Raw genomic sequence first — 21,597 nt, 5'->3', positions numbered from 1 at the left:
AGGAGTTGATTTGCGATAGCTTTCTAATTAATGATCAGTTGCTCTTGAGCAATGTGCTGAGAAAATCAATGCCTTTTTGGGGTAGCATAACCTATAAGGTTTTTAACATTTGAGAGAAACCATGTTCATCTTCTATTCTGGACTGAATAACAAATGGCTCCTAAGTGGATGAAGGTCTTTAAGTTTTCAGTTACAATAATAGTGGGAGGAGATAAAAAGGCAAAACCAGCTGGGAGAACTCCAGATGGGTAGGTACAAACAGGAGTGAAAAGACAGTTCCATAATTATCTACAACGGCACTTTTGTAATAGAGGAGCAAGGCAGGAGATATAGCAATAAATGAGTAAAGAGAAGTCCAAAATTAAACAAGTGAGGGAGGATATCTGTACTGGGTTAACCGAGCAGCCTCTAGAGCGCCCCCCCCCCCCCCCGCCCCCAGTCCAGGAACAGTATCAATCTGGAAACTAAATTTGGGACTAGGAGTGGATTTTCATACTCATGCTAGTTTCTTCTCTGATAGAGAAGTTTGTGTTTCAACCTATTATTGCTGTGCTTGTTGAACTTGTAGGCAAATTCCAAGATGTGAGCCTCCATAAACAAAGGAGAGCTTTGCCTTTTCCTGTAATTAATGGGTATACACATATACAATCTATGAGGGTTACTTGCCCTCTGATTTACTTTCTTAATGAACTGAATTTCAGCTAATAAACTTGTTTAAAATCCTAGTTCAGGAAATTGGTAAAGGCAGTTATTACTCCTATCTGATAACTTATTAAGGAAAATATTTGGTCTTCAAAGGAAAAATCTCTGCCCAAGAAAAACTATCAAATAAATTTGTCATTATTTTATTACTAATACCTACATTTTAAATCCCTAGAAGTACATTATTTCTACCTGTGTGAGTGTAGTAATGTCTTTTTTTTGGTACCATTTCCCAGAATCGGAAAGACCCTATATTCCTACTTTCCTCCCCGGCTGCCCTTTATTCTTAGCAAACGCCCCTTATGAAAACCCTTTAGTACTCCAGGGTTACAACTTATTACAGTAAATACAGACAAAAAAGGTCCTGTCATCCTATAAAATATTTCAGTTTCTGAAAGCTAAAATTTAATTCCCTGTGCAAATTCAAATATAACTCAAGAATAGAACAGCTTCTCTATGTAGTTGATAGGATTATGACAAAAGGGTAGAAGAATTGATTTTCAACTGAAGTGAGAAATTAAGTTAACCTTAACCTTCACTCGGATATACATGCTGGTATATCAGAAAAGATCATGTAGCTTCTTTCTAGTTATCAAAAAATTCAACCTACCAATATCCATTGTTAAGACACAGTGAAAATGATGGGGAAAATAGTTTGTGCTTGAGAGAATTGTGATTGGAAGATTCTGTGATTATAAGAGTTGATTTGCTATTTAATAGACTCAGACTATCACTAGAAATAATCCAATGCAGATGATTTATACTAAGTGGACTAATGGAGGCTTTTTAAAAAAATTAAAGGTAAACCTACAGTTGACCATTAAGCAACACTGGTTTGAACTGTGCAAGCCCACTTATAGGAAGTTTTGTTTTGTTTTTTTCATAAATACAGTACAAGACTGAAAATGAATTTACTTTCTTGTGTTTTTTCTTTATAAGTATTTTTTCTAGCTTAATTTATTATAAATACAGTATATAATACATATAATATACAAAATATATGTTAATAACAACTGTGTTATTGTTAAGGCTTCCAATCGTTAGGCAATTAATGGCTAAGTTTTGAAGGAATCAAAATTTTTATGCTGATTTTTGATAGCAGGAAGGGCAAGAGCCCCTAGCCCTTGAGTTGTTCTTCAATGGTCAGCTGTATTTATAATGCCACTCTTTATTAATTCTTTATATGTCTTATTTTAAAAGACAATGTTAAAAGTTATACTATTTGAAATGCAGACATCTATTTTTAGCCTTATGGTTTACTATGTGCTCCAAGGGACTACCCAAGTACAGAACAATTACATGGAACACTATTTGAGGTATTGCTGGCCTCCCAAAGGGTAGGGGAAGTCTCCAAGGATGCAATCATCCCCTCTCTACCTCCACTTTAATACACAGCAGAGATGGAGCAGAGTGGCTGAGAAATAGAGCACAGGTTTTTCAAATAATGCCTAAGACAATCCTGAAGAAATGGTCTTTAACCTGCAAGGGGATTATTCTTATTCTTGCAAGGATATTTCTTTGCCAGTTATCAAGACTTCCTATGAAGGCACGGTGATTAAGCTTGTGGTATTCACAAAGGGACATCTATGCTCACCAACAGAACAGAATAGAGCCCAGAGATTACCATGGATGCACCCATGGATGCACCTAGAATATATGACAGAATTTGCACTGCGGTGGTATGGGAAGAGGGGAAATATTTAAAACTTGAGTCCAGGAGAAGAGGTTACTCATGAATTAAAGACAAACGTACAATCTTACCTCCTACCATACGCAAACTATCAATTAGAGGAGGATTAAAGTCTTAATTGTAAAAAGCAAACTATCAGAACTAGGGAAAGTACCTTTATGATTACTGAAATTCCTTAAACAAGACACAGCATAGCTCTATTAAAAAATGAAGTTGATTATGTTAAAATTAAGCACTTATTATGCTCATCACAGGGAACCATAAAGAAATTGTCTCCCACAAATTGGGATTGCACAATCGTTTGATGAGAGTTCTTTAACATCCAGGATAAGAAAAATTATTGTTATATGTGCTGTCAGAAAACTAAAACACAATCCTGTATCCTTTTAAACATTATGCATTTGTGTCTGATAATTATTATTTCTGCATGTCACATGGAACACAAAGTATTATACCCCAAATTACACGTATGTCCAAAAGTTAAAAATTTTAAAGTTATTTCTGTAAATTTATTTAGCCCCATTCTTCAGAACTCTTGGATAAACAACATGCTGTCCCTCTTTTCAAGTAGTGCCGAAGGGGGAAATTGCCCCGTTATTGCTGCAGCTGTTCCTTTTTGAGCAGCCTGTGCAGCTCTGCTATCTGTCCGACTTAGCTTTGGAATTTGAAGAGGGCTCAGCTGCCCATACGGCTGAGAGAATCAACCTATGTTGACCTGATTTGGGGCTAATGCTTCTCTGAACATGACATGTCTATTTACATGCTATACAATCAATATTCATTAAATGACCCGTCTAGATGAGGTTGCGTCAATATTATGTCTAACAATAAAATTATGAGTCCTGTAACATCTGATGTACAAAGTTTATACCTTTAGTGTGATCATTTCTCAAACCACAGCAACCTGGGGTGATTACATATTTCTAAAATCATTTCCATGTGAATTAATAACACTACCATTATATGCATTTTCTCATTTATATTTAGTGGCCAGTAACTGATATTAAAAATGTTAACAGAGGCTTTCTTTTTTTTTTTTAAAGATTTTATTTATTTATTTGACAGACAGAGATCACAAGCAGGCAGAGAGGCAGGCAGAGAGAGAGAGGGAAGCAAGCTCCCCGCTGAGCAGAGAGCCCAATGTGGGGCTCAATCCCAGGACCCCAAGACCATGACCCGAACCAAAGGCAGAGGCTTAACCCACTGAGCCACCCAGGTGCCCCAACAGAGGCTTTCTATTTCTACATTTCGTATCTTTAGGTCTTCACTTCCATATACATATACATTTACAGCTTGTTAAGTACCTGAATGGAAATAGCATATATTGATCAATATCAATGAAATTCATCATCATTTAACATCCTGAACAAATGTATAGATAAGTATGTGTCGCTATTATACCGATGTTATATTAATTGATTAATATTGTTTTTGCATCTTGGTAAATGAATAAATATCTTTCAAGGTCATAAACAGTTCAGAAACTGCAGGATTAAGAAAACTGTGAGCATAAAGGAAAGAAAAATAAATATGGATAAGTAAGTAGTATTAAGGAGAAATTTAGTGTTAGTAATTATTATGCTAATATTCATGGTGCTTAGCTCTCTGAAGTTTACAAAGGGTATCCAAGTATTATGATTAGCAAAAAAGTTTAAATCCCATGATATATCCCCAGAAAGTTCTCAAAAGGATGCCTCATTTCCTTCGTTCCAATCCTGACCATTTTTATCACTGTCTAAACAATCTGGCCACTGTCTAATGAAATTTCGTACTCCCTTTTAATGTGGAATTTCCCCTAGTTCTTAAGCTTTTTTCCCCCTAAATTCATTATTTCAGTCAGGCCCAATCCATCCCTTTTTCAAAGTCTTATGTACTCCTTGCTTTCAGGTGGTGTATAAGGAATAACAAATTAAACCCTGGTGAAAGTAAACAGTGAAGTGTCACATAATATAATCATTCTCCAACCTCTGTGAAATAATGCCTTAAATCTACCTACTTATATTGTAAGTCTTTCACATAGAAAATCCCACGCCAGCTGTCTATACAAACGTCCATCTACAAAAGTAATATTTGGAAATTTAACAATTTATGCCTGAATTTTATTTAGATATTTTACCTGAAATAAATGAAATTCCAAATACAGTCATACAGAATGAGAAAATGCAGTAATGAACTGTTCAATGATTATACTGATGAATAATATTTAAAGTAAATTATTCTTAAAATAACTTTAAAAATTTAATTATCAGGGTATGTGAATAAAGTCAAAAGAAAGTTAATAAATTTAAAATACTTAATAAAGAATAACTTGCCTGTGTGTGTAGATTCTACTTGCTTTCATTTACCAACACATAAAACAAAGGGCTATTTAAAAATCAGAGAAAGAATGATACTTTGAAGAGACATTCATCAACAAAGTCACCACAAAAATGTGTTAATTGATACCCTAATATAAAGCACAGAGATACTGCAGTAAAATTACTGTTAATATTACAAGAACCTTATCTGTTTTTTTGTTTATTACTTAAGAAACCATGGATGCCAAGTCTAATTATTAACATAGTACATGCCAGCCACCGTTCTAAAGTAAACACATATCAACTTAGAGTAATCCTAAGAAGTATAAATATCAATCTCATTTGTTAGATGAGGAAACCAAATCAGAGAGGTTTAAAAATTTTCCCAAAGCCATACAGCTGTTAAGCAACAAAGCTGAATTCAAACCCAAATAATCCATCTTCATTGTCTATACTTAACATTTTACAACAAACTGAAGTAACTTTTCTTAGTGTAATATTTGTCCAGATAACTGCCTTAACACAAAGTTTCTTCTACTGTCCTGTTAACATCAGGTATTCAGTAGATTAGGGAGACAATGGGTAAAAGTTTAAATGTTCCATGTAAATTAAATTTATACAGAAGGTCATATAATGTGAAGCACCCTATGTTTCTTTATTTTCATGAATGTGCACATAAGCAAAAGATGCTAATCACCATAAGTGGATTTAATTGCCCACAAATCAATTTAAATTACATCACTCCATTATTTCTACTCTCCTACATTATTGAGCATGACAGGAATAATTCTTTGCCTATCAAACCAAAGGAAAATATACTACACTAATGTAAAATATTTATAGTCTTTAATTTTTATTTCATTTTCTCCTTCTGCCTTATAGTTTTCAAATGTTATGGTAATTCTGAAAACTAGTGCATTTAACGAAGTCCCTATTCTTCACTATATAAAATTGCAAATGATAAAATAAAATTGTTATTTAGTTCTATACATGGAAAATGGGGGACATAGAATACCAAGAAAGGGAAATCTTTATTTGAAACACAGTAAACCTGATATAGATATGGATGAGACATATAGTGGTTAATATGTACATGACATTGTTTTAAGAGCTTGACAAAAATCAACCCAAATAATAAAAAAAAAAAGCTATACAAGAAAGTGAAGTAATAAGAGAAATCTGGTAATTGTAGTAATTATTTTCTTGCTTACAGTAGGTGACCAAATAAACATTCATTATATAAACAATTCAAACTTGAAGGACATGGTGTGTTAGAACAATGCTTCTCAAAAATTTTCACAAAATTTTGTCCTTAACATAGAATAGAAGCGTTGTATATGAATTGATCTTGGCTTCAAATGGCCCATTTTATGTAAGAACTCATATCTTTGGGTAAATCTATTTCTATAGAAATATATGCATGGTTTATCCTAAAATTTGGCATACACTTGACACATGATCATAATATACTTCAGATTATATGTACCTCATATCGAGAAATTCTGTTATGGGTGGTGAAAATGCTCTCCATTCATGGTCCACATCTTATATCTTTTAGCAGTGCTATGTCTATTGGCAACTATCTTGAAATTTTGAGCAATACTTTCGATGTTTGAAATTGATGGTTCAAATTACTTTAAATAAAACTTCTTGAATCAAATAAAAAAAAACTTTGACTCCTTGATCTTCAAGCAGAAATATTTACTCACAAATAAATAATAACATTTATCAAGTTCTATTCCACACATTAGAGTTACCACACTGAACAAAAGTTAATAAATCTTGTTCTCATGAGCTGTTATTTCAGAGACGTGAGAAAGACTGTGTGTGTGTGTGTATATATGCATATGCAAGTGTATGTGTGTAAAACCCAGAATATGTTAGATGGGAATAAATGCAATAGAACACAAAGCTGGACACCTGGGTGGCTCAATTGGTTAAGAGGCTGACTCTTGGTTTTCAGCTCAGGTCATGGTCAGGGGGTCTGGAATCAAGCCCCCTAGGTTGGGCTTTGTGCTCAGCATGGAGTCAGCCCAAGGATTCTCTCCTTCTTCCTCTGCCCCACCCTCCACTCCCAAGCACGTACACACTCTCTCTCTCTGAAATAAATATTAAAAAAAAAAAAAAAAGGAAAAGAGAAGAAAGCTCGTAAGAAGGACAGGTAACATTGAAGTGTGTCAGGAGGGTTCTCTGACAAAGCTAACAGCATGTACTTTTGAACAGCCCCGGCATATTTTTGATGTAGTAGAAACCCAACAAAGTATTGAAGGAACAAGCAGCAATACAAAGTGCCTAACAAAGAGATATCTGGGTTATGTTCTTGGCACAGCAAAGAGACCAGTGTGTCCTGGACAGGGAGATTTGGTAGGAGGTAAAACTAGAGACAAGGCCAGAAATACTCAGATTGTATATGGTCTTATCATTGGGAGGACTTCAGTTTTCTTTGATTGAAATGGGAACCACTGGAAAGCCATGAAATTTGAACCATGAAATTACATTTTATGAAGGGGGCACCTGGGTGGCTCAGTTGGTTAAGTAACTGCTTTTGGCTTGGGTCATGATCCTGCAGTCCTGGGATCAAGTCCTACATCAGGCTGCCCCTGCTCTGCGGGTAGCCTGCTTATCCCTCTCTCTCTGACTGTCACTACGCCCATTTGTGGGTTCTCTATCTGTGTCAAGTGAATAAATAAAATCTTAAAAAAAAAGAAAGAAATTACATGTTATGACTTAACATTTTATCAGAAAGTTACTGGCTGCAATGTTGAAAATAAACCAAAGGGAGGAAAGGGTGGAAACAGGGAGACCATTTAGGGAGTTAGACAATATTCCAGTATAGAGATGATAAAGATTTACATTTTAGACCATATTGCTAGAAGTTAGAAGATGGCCCTTGGGTTTTTCTTGAAACTGAAATGATAGTTTGGGAAAATTTTTTTCCCCCAAAATGCGAGGTTCTCATCACACACAAGTATTTGTGACATATTAGAAATTTACCATAATCAATGCTTTATAGTAATTAGATGAAAAAAAATTAAAAATGTTCTCAAATACATAAACATTGTTAAAATGTAATTTTTCTTAGTTTTTAAAAATCCTAAGATTATTTAATAATAGTAAAAATTAAAACTAAAATGTTTACTTAGTTTTTAAGTTGTCAAGTTTTTAAGTTTGCCTGTTTTTGTACTTTTGCTTTGCTCATCATTAGCTAGAAGTTCTTGGCTTATAATTTTCATCTCCTCTCTAAGAGAATTTACAATATGTCTTTAAATACATTATCAAATGAGATAATGAGATAAATTAGAAAAATAATTATCTTCTAAACACACAAAGCACAATCTTTGCCTTTACACTTCAGCAAACCCCACTAACTGGTGGACAATCTGTTCATTAAGGTCATCGTCCTGATTTATATTGACTCTGAGAGGCTGTGCAGGAATTCTCATGGCTGGTTAATACAGCTGAAATTAACAGATTGACTCTGCCATGCCCTATTCATTTTCCATGAAGAGATTCAGTTAAAAGGTGCATAGCTTATGATTCTTCATTTTACAGGGATGAAAGGTAGATCATCACCTAAATTTGATGCAATTTATCCTCACTTTAACTCATTGAGAATAATTAGTTCATTTTCTTCATCATAATAACTGTAAGTCTATAACCATTTAAACTATTTCAATAAAAATAATCCAAAAATATCCATGGCAATTATACACATATTGTAAGCAATGATGGTAGGGGGAAAGTTTCCCGTATGCATTCACAGTGCTAAGAGGCTTTCTGCCAGCACCAAATCCTTTTGGATAATTTCCATACTTCATTCATATTTTTATGTCCCTGAGCATAAAGCTTGCTTAGTAAAGCAATTGAATGTTGAGAAAAAATTCCATATTCAAATCAAGAGTTGATATATTTTAAATGGTTCATGGTATATATTAATTTGATCAGAAGCTATATTTAAAGGCTAGAGTATATGCAGCTAAGACTACAGTGCAAGAGGGAAGGTAATCTTGCCTCCATGTGAAGGTCATGAGGGTTATTTCCAAATCTTCTGATAATTTGAAGTGAGATGTAACTATGTGATTCACTTTGGCTGAAGAAACATGGGTAGAAGTGATGTGAGTTTCTTATTGTAAGTAGCTTTATAATCTGTTCTATTTCACCTCCTTGCTCCCTCCACTGGGATCACAGTGGGAGCATGGAAACACATGGAAACAAGTGGGGTCTCAGGAGCCTGGATCCCTGAACAGCTAAAATGAACAGATTCTTCCTCCAGCCCACATTGGGCAATCTAGTTTGAGCAACAAATAAACCTCCATTGAGTTAAGCCACTGAGATTTGGGGGTTATTAGTAGATTTGGGTGTTACATAATTGTAACTCTACAGACAGAGCAAGTAATATTATAATCCACTAAAGAAGCAGGTGGGTAAAGGCTAAATAAATAGCTAGATTGAGATGTGAAAATGTGCTAAATTGCCCAAAACACAAGAGACTATGAGGACAAGGGGAATTCCAGATAATTTGGATTTTACCTGGTGAAAATCTACACTATTTTTATTAGTATACCTCTTATCCATATTTCTAGAGAACATTCTGGAATAAAAAAGGTTTGGAAGTCAATTATAGCTGTCATTAAAATCCTGTAGATAAAAGCATATCATTATGTTTGAAATATGATATTTGATAGGGACAAGTAAGAGGTGTTGGCCAAGGTATATCAGTAGTTACCAGAAAGCATTTTTTTCCCAATAAGAAACTACCACTACTACCCAAATAGTAGAAATGGAACAAATATTATTACAGTGCTTCCTATATGCTATATCCTGTTCTAAGCAATTTACATGTGTTAAATATTTAATCCTCATGAATGGTATCCCAGGAGTAGGGTACTGTTGTTATCCCCGTTAAAGAGATTTTAGGAAACTGAGGCATAAACCATTCTTTTCTAAGTAGTTGGTCTAATATTATGCAGGTCATAAATGGCAGAAATGAGATTTAAATCCAAGAATTCTCGCTTCAGAGTCTGTGCTTTGAAAACTGCAATCTACTGTGGCTAAGTCAGGATTAGCAGTTAATTTCTTCCCAGTATTAAATAAAATAACTAGTTCTTACAGGAAATCCCAGGTTTTGCAGAAGATGAAGCTGGATAGAGGAAAATGATGGACCAAATGCTATGTAATCCGTGAATCTAGTCATTGTCAAGAAATCATGGATGAAGGACATGGATTAGACATGGGTTTTACATAAGTTGGTTTCAGCAGGGACCAGGGTGCTCTCAAGAGCAGAGGCAAAGATAAGTCTCTGGGTTCCACACCCCTAAGGAGTGAGAATAACTTATTTAAATAACCAAATCTATAATTAGCTAATTAAAAGCAAGACTGTGAATCCTGCCAGGTTAAAGACAAGCTGTGATATTCTGTCAAGCAGCTGGAGAGGCAGCAGCAATTTTAAAAGGACATACGACCCAGAGAAACAGGTTCTAAGTCCAAACTGTCTAAATAACTTTCTATTCACTAGGTACGTGGATTTTAGCAAGTTACTTAACCTCTTTAAATCAGCAAAGCCTCAAGATAATAATGCTACCTCAGGATCAATGTAGAATTTAGTGAGATAATGTTTGCAAAGCACTTGGAACATTTCCAGGCATGTTTTTAGCTATGACAAGGTTTATAAGAACAGTGTTATAAAGTGGCTCAAGAATACATCTGTGTTTTAAATACTTACTTAATATATATTACCAATTTATATATTTAGGTTGAGTTATGCATGTTATTTTCCCTGTAACTTCTATTTCCCCCATATTTTTTTCTTTTACTTTTTTCTTGATTCAACAAATGCATGTTAAAGAAGCTGCATTTGTCTTGTACTTAGAACCTTCTTAGAGAAAGTTATTTGCTATTAAGAATTGAATTTGTGTTAACTTGTATTACCATTACTAACTATAAATTTTCTAGCTTTTACATCTCAAAGAAGATTAGTGAATCCCAGTTGCACTGGATAATTGTACTGAAAACGCTGTACAAAAATACATAACAGTAATTTATATATAATTTTATGCATGTAAGTTATATAATTATTATAGAATTTTATGCATGACCCAACAAAACCTGGTAGAGTGGGAGCCTTTTAAGAGTATGTGCATAGATTTCTGAAAACTGACTTCACCTTTTTAACCTGATGGTTTTCTGCTTTCTGAACCTTAGCTATAACCTTGGTTTATGGCATCTCATGATTAGGCAATTACATATTTGTAATTGACCATCTGCTAATAGACCTCCCTATCCACTGTTCTTAAACTCCAACCTGGAGCTAAACCTGTTTCATCTTTCTTTCTTTCTACTTTCTTTCTACTTTCTACATCTTTCTACTTTCATCTCCAGATATCTCCCCACCCCTGTCTTGTCCTCCTACACTGGTCCCTCACTCCACAAGTAAGGTATTTCTCCTTTCTCACAAGGCGACTTATCTTTGGAAAAACCCTTATATATAGTAAATGTAATTACTTCTCATTTCAGAGGGAAAATTGAGCCCTCAAATTATCTCTATGTTTGCTAAAATTGCCAAATACCATTAAAATAGACACAATTACTCATTGTTAACCTTAACTATAGTAGCACAACTTACATTTTTACTTTTTTTCACTATTCTATAATGTGGCCTTTTTGTGCTCTCCATAGGCTTTTTTGTAGTTTTTTTTTGCATGGTAACCTATAGATCTTACAAATAAATATATATATAATAAATACATATATAATTTCATCTACAGAGAAAATCCCACCAGCATTAAAGACAAAATAAATCAATTAAAGACTATCAATTGTATAAAATACAAGCTGGTAAAATAAAGTACTCTGACATAAGAAGTTAGCATGTGCTAACTATATAATGATGAAAAAACACTAAGCAATGCAAAGAAATAAAAGCCAAAATACAACATTTAGATGAAAATATTCATCAACTTGAATTATCTTGTGTCAAGTGGTATATTTGATGATAGACTTTTGATAATGCAAAAAAATACCAAAGATCTTATTCCATTGACTCAGAAAATATAGATGTTAAGTGTGTGTGTTGTCATCATTCAAATGTCTATACAGAGACAGTAACTTCCTGCATTACTCCTCCTCAAAGATGTCTTAAATGTTTAAAGAACTCTTAAAGGAGTAAAAAATTTGAAAGGCCAATGGGAACACTAATATTATTTCAGAAGGATTAGGAGCAGCACTGGTGCTATGTCTGGTGTGTCCCTCATATTCCAACCACACAGATAAATGCCCAACTTGCAAAACTGGATGCAACATATAAGATCTGGTACTTTTGCTTGTCTTGATTTCAATATGCAGAACTCAAATTTGCCCTTTTACTTCCACTTTTCCTACCATTTTTCGACTTTCCTCATAACTTCCTAAATGCAGATTAAAGAAAGTACACCTACCCTGCCTTTAAAAATCATTAAGTACTGTAGCTTACTACTTGTTTTTTTCCTCTTAGGCAAAGCAATTAAAGCCAAGGGAATATGACTGCATTGCTCAAAATGACACCACTAGAATAAATTCTGGAACTCAAGTATTCCATCACGTTGGGCTGTCTCCTCCAGAATGGTGAGATTAATGTGAAGAATATAATATCTGTACCAATACAAAACAGTTTTTGCATTTTTTATTTTATTTATTTATTTGAGAGAGAGAATGAGAGAGAGAGAGTGGGAGAGCAGGTAAAGTCAGAGTGAGAAACAGACTCTCCAATGAAGCAGGGAGCCCGATGCAGGACTCGATCTCGGGACTCCAGGATCATGACCTGAGCCGAACGCAGTCGCTTAACCAACTGATCCACAGTTGCATTTATTTTCCACAAATTATATACACCCTAAATTTTTGTCCTTATGATTGAAATTATTAGTAGAGAAAATATGGAATAATTGCAATCATAAATTACATTCTACATTAAAAAATAAGCACTGAAAAATTAGGAAGAAAAACATCTTACTAGATACTAAAATTTAGTTTAAATTGATTTTTCTGCCCAGTAACATGTGGATTATAATCTGTGGATTAAAAAAATCCCTGAACTCAAAAGCCCAAATTGTTTTTAAAAAAAATGAAATATGAAAAATTCACTATTCTCATAAACAAAACAGCCCTAAAAGAAACCTCTAGAGAATCATTTTCTTATGAACCTGAGTGTTCCATGTCATTTCCAAAAGTATAACTTTCCCTACTCTTGAGAAAAGTCTCCTTAACCCATTACTAGGAATATATAATAAATCAGGTATAAGTATGATTTCCATGACACTGCAGATAAAGTATGTTTGTGTACTTTTCCCTGCTGGGGACAGAATGCAACAAAGGAAAGAATGGCTGCAAACACTGGCATGACTTACTAAGGAATTCTGACTCTACTCACTGAATTTCCACTAGCCAAAATTTATTCCATCCTGCAAATTATGAAAATAAATTCAACCCGTACTTTCTGAGAAGGTAGAAAGATGTCAATATAGAAAACATCCTTTTGTTTCAATCTATTTATATGAAGGTATATTCATACAAAAGAAAGAAAAACGTTGGGACACCGGGTGGATCAGTTGATTAAGTGTCTGCCCTTGGCTCAGGTCATGATCCCAGGCTCCTGGTATCTAGTCCTACATTGGACTCCATGCTCAGTGGAGAGCCTGCTTCTCCCTCTCCCTCTGTAGGCTCTCTCTCTCGTCAAATAAATAAAATTTTTAAAAATGTTATTAGACATGTAAGCTGTTCTCAGTTAAAAAAAAGAAAGAAAAAAAAACTTTTAGATGTACACCTCAGGATTAAGGACACTAATAATTCTCTTTTGAATATTCTATAATATATATTAAAAGTTTTAAATATTATTCAATGTATTATTGAACATGTTATATTTACAATTATACAATGAAGATTCAGCCAAATTTTCTTAATATTCTAAAACCATACCAAATATTTTCCAATGGTAAGTTAGGATAAGCTTTAATATAAATGTCTCAAAATCACTCAGCAAAAAGCACTTCTATAATTATGTGACTGTTGTGCATTTAAATTATGGCAACTTAAACTTAGAAATACTAAATTATTTTAAAGTTCTTTGGCAAAGATGCTGGAAACTCAGAAAGTTGTGTTAATTAGTATTTATATTTAAATATCAAGGTTGATAATGAATATCAGATGAAGAATAAATATTTGTAAAAGTATTCAAACACCAGAAAAACACTAAGTCAAAATTTGCTTTACATTATAAAACTGTAAGAACCACCTGAATATTAAGTGAAAACATATTATATTTGAAAATAAAAATTAAATGTATAAATATTTGTGCTTTATTTTTGTCCAGTAAATGTATTCTTCTAAACCACTGTGGATCTGGAAAAATACAATTTTTGAGGACCAGAAAAATAGCCCTGAGAGTCAAGTGAAAGGAAACACATTCTCATAAAATAAAATTCATTCATAATTGTTCAATTTAAATATAATTACATTTTCCCAGTTTTAAAGATTAAGAATTCCCAATCATTCATTTTTTTACATATATAGGTTAAAAGTAATCCACTTCATTGATTTAATTGGTATGTTAATGGTGTATCATATCCTCAGGAAATAGAATCAAAACAATTCCAAAGACATCCTAAGTAGATATCTATTGCATGATACCTCAATATAATCCACTGTTGGGTTATGAAGAAAAGAGGTACTTATATTTTCTCAATTGGTGTTGTTATTTAATTTTAATAAGTGTGTTAGTTGCCTATTTTTTAAGTATAAAAGATGCAGCCTATTACAATAGTGACATGCTAATGTTGATACAATATAACCTGAACCCCATAATTCATATGATACAAAATGACACAAGATATGTGTGTTATGTATTTTTATGGGTCTATGAAGTTACACCTGAAAGTAAAAATGGGTTCAGAATGTATGGACTACTTAACTATAAAACTGCACTTTTTGTGGTAATTATTCATCTAAATGCATGTTGAAAATTAGTTGGATTTATTTTCTTACAGCTAGCTGCATTCGTAAGTACTATGTTCTATACTTTTCTTAACTTAGAGAAACATTATAAATATGCTAAATTTAAAGCATTAGGTCCAGCTATTAATTTTTAAAGAGTAATACATACACTACCATAGATGTAATAGTCTAAAAAAAAAAAGGGAAAATGGTGTATTTACTGCTTTCAGAAGCGTTGTTTTAAATTTAGAAATATTTTACCCAGAAAGGTATCTGTTGAAGAAAAACATATTAAGCCTATTATTTTAGAAAACAACTAACCTTCCTTTAAAATACAATCCTCTATTTCCAGACTTTTTGAAAATTATGTATGTATTTATGTATATATTGAGAGAAAGAAAGCATGTGCAAGGGAGGGGAGGGGCAAACAGAGAGCCAGAGAAAAAAATCCTAAACAGCCTCTATGCTCCTTGTGGAGTGGGGGCTTGATCTCACAATGCTGTGATCGTGACCTGAGCAGAAATCAAGAGTCAGAAGCTTAACTGACTGAGCCACCCAGGAGGCCCTGTTTCCAAACTTTTGCAACATCATGCAGCTTACAAAGAATAGACGGAGAAAAAGTCAAGTTCTTTTCATTGTACTAACAAGAGAAATGCATAATCCTGTTCAAACACATGCCTGTGCACACACATTTACACGCATGCATAGATGCAGGCATACAATATTTAGCATGTAATTGCCACTAGATTATCAGGAAACATGAAAGCTATTTTTTTTGTAGTGTATTCTATTACTAGCTTGTTACTACCATTTTCAGCATTTCTTTTTAGTTACTTTATTCTTTCACCTTTGGATAATCAGTCACTCATAATTAACCTACATATTTTTAACTAGATATGAAAAGTGATTATAAAGGTAATCAGAATGGCATAAAACCAGTATCTCAATTATTGTTAATCATTTCCCTATTCCATCTATTATCCAAATACACAAATAACCATACTTGAAACCATTTTCACAATAAAATATACTAATGATTGGTTCCAACTGAAATTTGTCGGTTGCTATAAATCTCTAGAGGAGTTATTCTTTATGAATAAATGAATACTAATATGAAAGTACATATTATTTGTTATTGTTGTTAACTTTCCTGTGTGGTGGTACATAAAACAGAAATGAGCACTTAAAATTAGAGAGTTAAACTCAATATTACAGTTTCTTAATAGATATTTGTTTCTTATTGATAAAAATATGAGAGAAAAAAAAACCATATTTAAATGAAACGTTTCATGAAGTACTTCTAAAGAATGCTTCTCCAGCAAGATTTAGATGCTATAATTCTTATAGCTGATTATTTCCTAGTCATATTCTCTGCTTTTAGGAGGCAACTACTAGCAGAAAGAGTTCTGGTAAACTCATATCCTACTCCTAGTCACTTAAAATTACTGAGGCTTAGTTTTCATCACTTCTAACACTGTGATGGTATTCATCAATTTCCTATCATAATGATGAATATATATGTGCTCTTGATTGTGAAAGGATTGTAAAATTTACACATTTGTAAAATAGCAATATGTTTTTAATGTCTAAATTTATGCTTACATTATAGAATTATATCATGACAAAAGAAAAGCAACTCTAAGTATCCCTCAGTACATAACAACACAATTAGCATTTATTATGATAAATCTTCCAAAAGGAATCAATTTTAGAGAATTCTAAAATTATGAATATCCTTGGTTCCAGAGTTTTTTGTTATCAATGATAGATGAAGGATAGTTATTGGCCCTTTAGTTTGAAGTTTATTTTTAATAAAAATGGCTTATAGGATGGAAATTTTATGACACTATAATCTATATAAATTATTACTGTTATTTTTTGCCTTTTAAAATGGTTATAAATTTTATGAATAAATATTTTTGGTTTGTTTGTTTCATAGGAATATAGCTAAAATATTTAATCATATGAAATTTTCATAACCATGTTATTTTTCTCTATGTGTGCATATTTATATTTACTTAAGAATAAAAATATCTTCCTCAATCATTGCTTATTTTGAAAAAAAATTTTAAAATTATTAATAATATTTATTATGAATGAAATTAATCATAGTAAGAATCATTTATTCTACAATATTCAAAATAAAATTTCTTAAATTATAAGATAGCAGCATAATGAATAATGCTAAGGTACCAGAAAGTCATAGGTGTTTTGTTTTGTTTTGTTTTTAAATTACATTCCTATTACAGAAATCAGGAAAATACTTAGTTTCATTGAAATTAAGTGAAATCTTTCAATAGCTCAATTAAAAAAAAAGTTATAGAATTATGATCAAAATTGTATTTTGTTATTTTATGTTTAAATTTACTTTAAAATTCTATGTCTGTGAAATTCTAGGTTGTGTTTTGGTGACAATTTATTAGCTTTAATTAATAAAAATTGAAGAAGTTCATCTACCACATTTTCACCAAGTAAGAGATATCTTAATAAGATTTTAAGTTTGACTGAAGTTGGGGTATCTTGGTCACTTAGTCAGTTAGGCATCTGCCTTTGGCTCAGGTCGTGATCACAGGGTTTCTGGTTGGAGCTCTGCTTTGGGCTCCCTGCTCAGCAAGGAGACTGCTCCCTCTGCCTCTTCCCCTGGCTCATGTTTCGCTTTCTCTTCTCTCCCTCTCTGTCAAGTAAATAAATAAAATCTAAAAAAAAAAAAAAAAAGAAAAAAAAAGTTTGACTTGAGGGTTTTTTTTAACAACACAAAAAGATAATACTAATCAAATGTAATTAACTCTGCTAAATTCACTACAAAAATTGTGAAATAAGTATAAGCAGCTCATAGAATAGCTACTTATCAGTTGATCTTGAGGATATTACATATGGAAAACATTCTTATATACTATACTATTTAGACCACATGGAAAAAATCCAAAAATATCTCCTGGTCTAATTTCTTATTTTGTGTGGTTACAGATGAACATTCTCAATTTATTGATAAAGGTTATCTAAATGGTATCTCTTTAATTAAGATATAATTTATTATTGAATTTTTAAAATTAATGAGGGAGTCTAAATACTAAATGCTAATATGTACTATTTGTTTATGTACATTATTTTTTAAATTTCTCAATTCTTAAACTATGTTTCAAACAAAATTAATGTAATGGATTAATTTGTATCTCATTACCTCACAAATGAGCAGAAAATAAAATAAGGCAAAAGCACTTAACAGGTAAGTTGTAGAGCTCAATTTGCCCAAGGAACACCCTCTCAGGGTTAATTTTGTAAATTGAATCTGTTATCTCAAATCCAGACCAGCTCTTGCCTGCCAGGTGCCACTTAATTAAACTGCTACTTATAAAAGTAAACATTCATCAAATTCCTCAATACTTCTGAGAAACTAGCTCTCTTTAAACCAGTCCATTGTGGATTATGACAGATTTTGCAACTTGAGTTAAAGGTTTTCCTTAGATGGTCATGGAAGCACTTTGTTCTTACTGTCAGTGACAGGGTGCTCTCATAGCCCAAAGTCAAACTACAAGGAAAAATTAAGTTGCTAGAATTTCAAGTTGCTAGAAACTGGAGATCAACTTTTTTGACGAAAAGGACAAATGCATGGGGGTGCCTGGGTGGCTCAGTCGTTAAGCAGCTGCCTTTGGCTCTGGTCATGATCCCTGGGATCAAGCCCTGCATCTGTCTCCCTGCTAGGCAGGAAGCCTGCTTCTCCCTCTCCCACTCCCCCTGCTTATGTTCCCTTTCTCGCTCGCTGTGTCTCTCTCTGTCAAATAAATAAAAATCTTTAAAAAAAAAATAAATTAATTAAAAGACAAAAGCATCTTGATTGTGATTTAGAATTATGACCTTGAACATCTGCTTATGAAATAAGGTTTTAAAAAATTGCATATATTGATTCTCATTTTGGAAAAGAAATGTTATCATAAATAATGTTTCTAAAATAATAAAATAATATTTCAAGAATTCTTTTCTTATATATATGACATATCATCTCCCAACTTTGTTCTAAAGTAACTACTTATTTGCACCATAATTCCAATTTATCTGATTATTCTATGTGTCTCTACTGCCCAGGATTTTTTAATCAGCCTCACTGTTAATACAAATATCTAGTTACTTAGTAGAATTCTAAAGAATGGAACTGTCTTTGGATATTTTCTTCAGTGTTAATACCTCAATTCAGAAGAAACATACTATTTGCCAAATAACAGATTAAAAGGGAACATTTCACTAAATCACTTAAATGAATCATTGCTTTTCAAAAGGGCTTGTATGGTATAATGCAAAGAGGCATGCTTAGGTAAGTTATATATATATATTCTTTGAAGCACTAAGAATATAAATGATAATGTAAGGGATTAACATGGAGCCTGGTATGTAGAAGACAATCCATTTCTTTTTCGGTAAACAATGTATGAAAACATCTGTTCCTCTCATAAGGATGTGCATCCTTGCAAAGATGGTATTGGAACTAGAAAATACAGTACAAATTAATAAGATTTATTATCTTTTTAAGTACTTTAAATATAGGTAAGTGGATGATGAGGATGCAGAGAGCAAATATTTTGAATTTAAAAAGGGTTATTTAGACATAAGAGTTTTAGCATATAGATATTTATATGTTCTCACATTCTTTCCATCTTTCTACCTATCTATCTTCCTTAAAAACAATAATTCTGAAAGTCAAGGGCATTTTCCACTTCTCTTAAAATGTTCATTGAATTAATTATTACTCTTTGCTATAATTTTAATGTCATAAAATTCCTTATAATATATCTAAAGTAAATTCTTACCACTGCTTATGAAAATTATGATAAAATTTTATACATTAATTATGTTACATCTATGAGCTCATACAAATTGACAAAAACACAAAAACTGCTTAAAGATTTTAGGTTTCTATTGGTAACTTAAGGTGAATGAGAAGATAAAAGTCTGTTTATGAAAACAATGAATTTCAAGAGTCTATAACTAATTTAAAACACCCTGTGATATTGGGACTAAAATAAATTAGTTTTCATCCATATACTCTATATGACCAATTATTTTATACAGGAGCACTTAATCTCTTTATCTTGAAAACCTTATAGAACTACTGCATAATAAATCACTGTGTTGAATCTAACTTCATCAATATTAGATTGAATAAATTTGCATGTTACTTAGGAACTGACCTTAATTAAAAACTTTGGACATTCTGCTGAAAACATTGGTTGAAGACTTCATTGGTTCTATATTTGAAAAAATATCCTGGACTTAGGTAATTCATCTTTGTGACAATCAGATTTTTTTTAAAACAATTGTTAAAAGTGTGAACTAAAAGTGCGGAGAAAACAGTGCTATTTAGCAATTTAAAATAAACTACATTTTATACATAAATCTTGGTTAGGAAAAACAAATCAACTGTTTTTCTAGCAGTGTTGTATTGTAAATGGGGGAATAAATCCTTCTTGTTGGGTTTTTAAGGCTCACTCTTGAACACAACTGCAGAAATTAAACTTAGAGAGGCATATAAAATTAAAGGATTTATTTTACTCCCAAATCCTAAAAGAGGGAAGTGTGGGTTACCACATAGAGAACCACATAGGAATAGCTCCAAGTATCTTTGCCAGCGGTCAGGGTAGACAACAGAAGCAATAGGTGTGCTCAGAAGTCCATAGTATACTGTCAAGAGAAGTCAAGAGGGGAACACGTGGAAGCGACAAGCCTTATCATTGTGGTCTATTTGGTCACGTGGGTGGGGTACTCACAAACTCCGTACGAATGTTGAAGCATCAGGAAGATATGAAGTTTCAAAATTTTACAAGTGCCAACTTTGTTTATATTCAATAAATGTCAAGAAAACACAGTTCTAGGGAAATAACTGTGACAAAGAGAAACCTAAAAGCACAAGTAGAATAAAGATGTCAAAAATCAGACTCGTTTTCAGATGGGGGTGTGGATAAGTTCAATATAGGTTTGTACATTCTTTCACCTTTTTTGTTCAAATTGCTTTTATTGGAAAAAATCAAAATCAGAGAAACAAGAACAAAGTTCATAGGTTGTGTTCTTATGGAGAAACTATGTGTTCAAAGCTTATAATAAGCAAGCAGTTATGCTCACCATATTTTTTCAAAGTAAAATATCTGACAGTAAATTTGGGAAGTTAAAACAAATAGTAGAAAACTCAGGTGACCCGGAAAACTGGACTTTGCTAAGCACAAGGATAATTGAAAAATCAATAGACCACATACCAGGAGCCTTGCATATGTAGCCTAAACCATCAAATGAAGAGGCAAAAATGCAGTTGTCAACATAGGTTGGCAATTCCACTGTATCTCAGAAATTCTCAAATTTATTAGAAAATAGTGACTGAACAAAATGCAAGTTGAACTGTATTCATTTACTTTGATATTTTTAGTATTTCTTTAAATTACTTCACTTATTATTTGTATATTTAGTATTCTATTCCTCTCTGGTATAGCACCTGAAGAGTAATAATTGCCCTGTAAATGATTTTTAAAGAATGAGTGAATGATTACTTCTGTATAAGTCACTATGTTACCTTATTGCCTTAAAAGTATCATTTGCTTACAAGGGTTTTGTTGTTGTTGTTGTTGTTGTTATTTTTGCCTTTCTGAATTAGTTAACTGAAATAGGTGACTGGCTAACTAAAAACATAAACATTGATTAATTCAATTTGTGGACATACAGATGCTAGGATTTAGGTGGAAAAAATTTTTCCTTCTCCAAATTACATTACAGTGGAAAATAATGTCATGGTGAAGGTCATGATTACTCACAATTTAATTATTAAGGTATTTAGATGGAACAACCTAATAATTTTTAAATAATAAATTTAATTATATTTATAAACAATAAAAGCTATTAAAAGCTCATGATAATTGCCTTAAAATCTCTAAACTTTCAAGAAATCAATACACCATTAAGGTATTAATC

Source organism: Lontra canadensis, unplaced genomic scaffold (genome assembly GCF_010015895.1).
Source record: "Lontra canadensis isolate GAN:19392208 unplaced genomic scaffold, GSC_riverotter_1.0 scaffold80, whole genome shotgun sequence".
Classification (NCBI taxonomy): Eukaryota; Metazoa; Chordata; class Mammalia; order Carnivora; family Mustelidae; genus Lontra; species Lontra canadensis.
The sequence above is the reverse complement of the archived record's forward strand: the minus strand, read 5'-3'. Positions refer to the sequence as shown.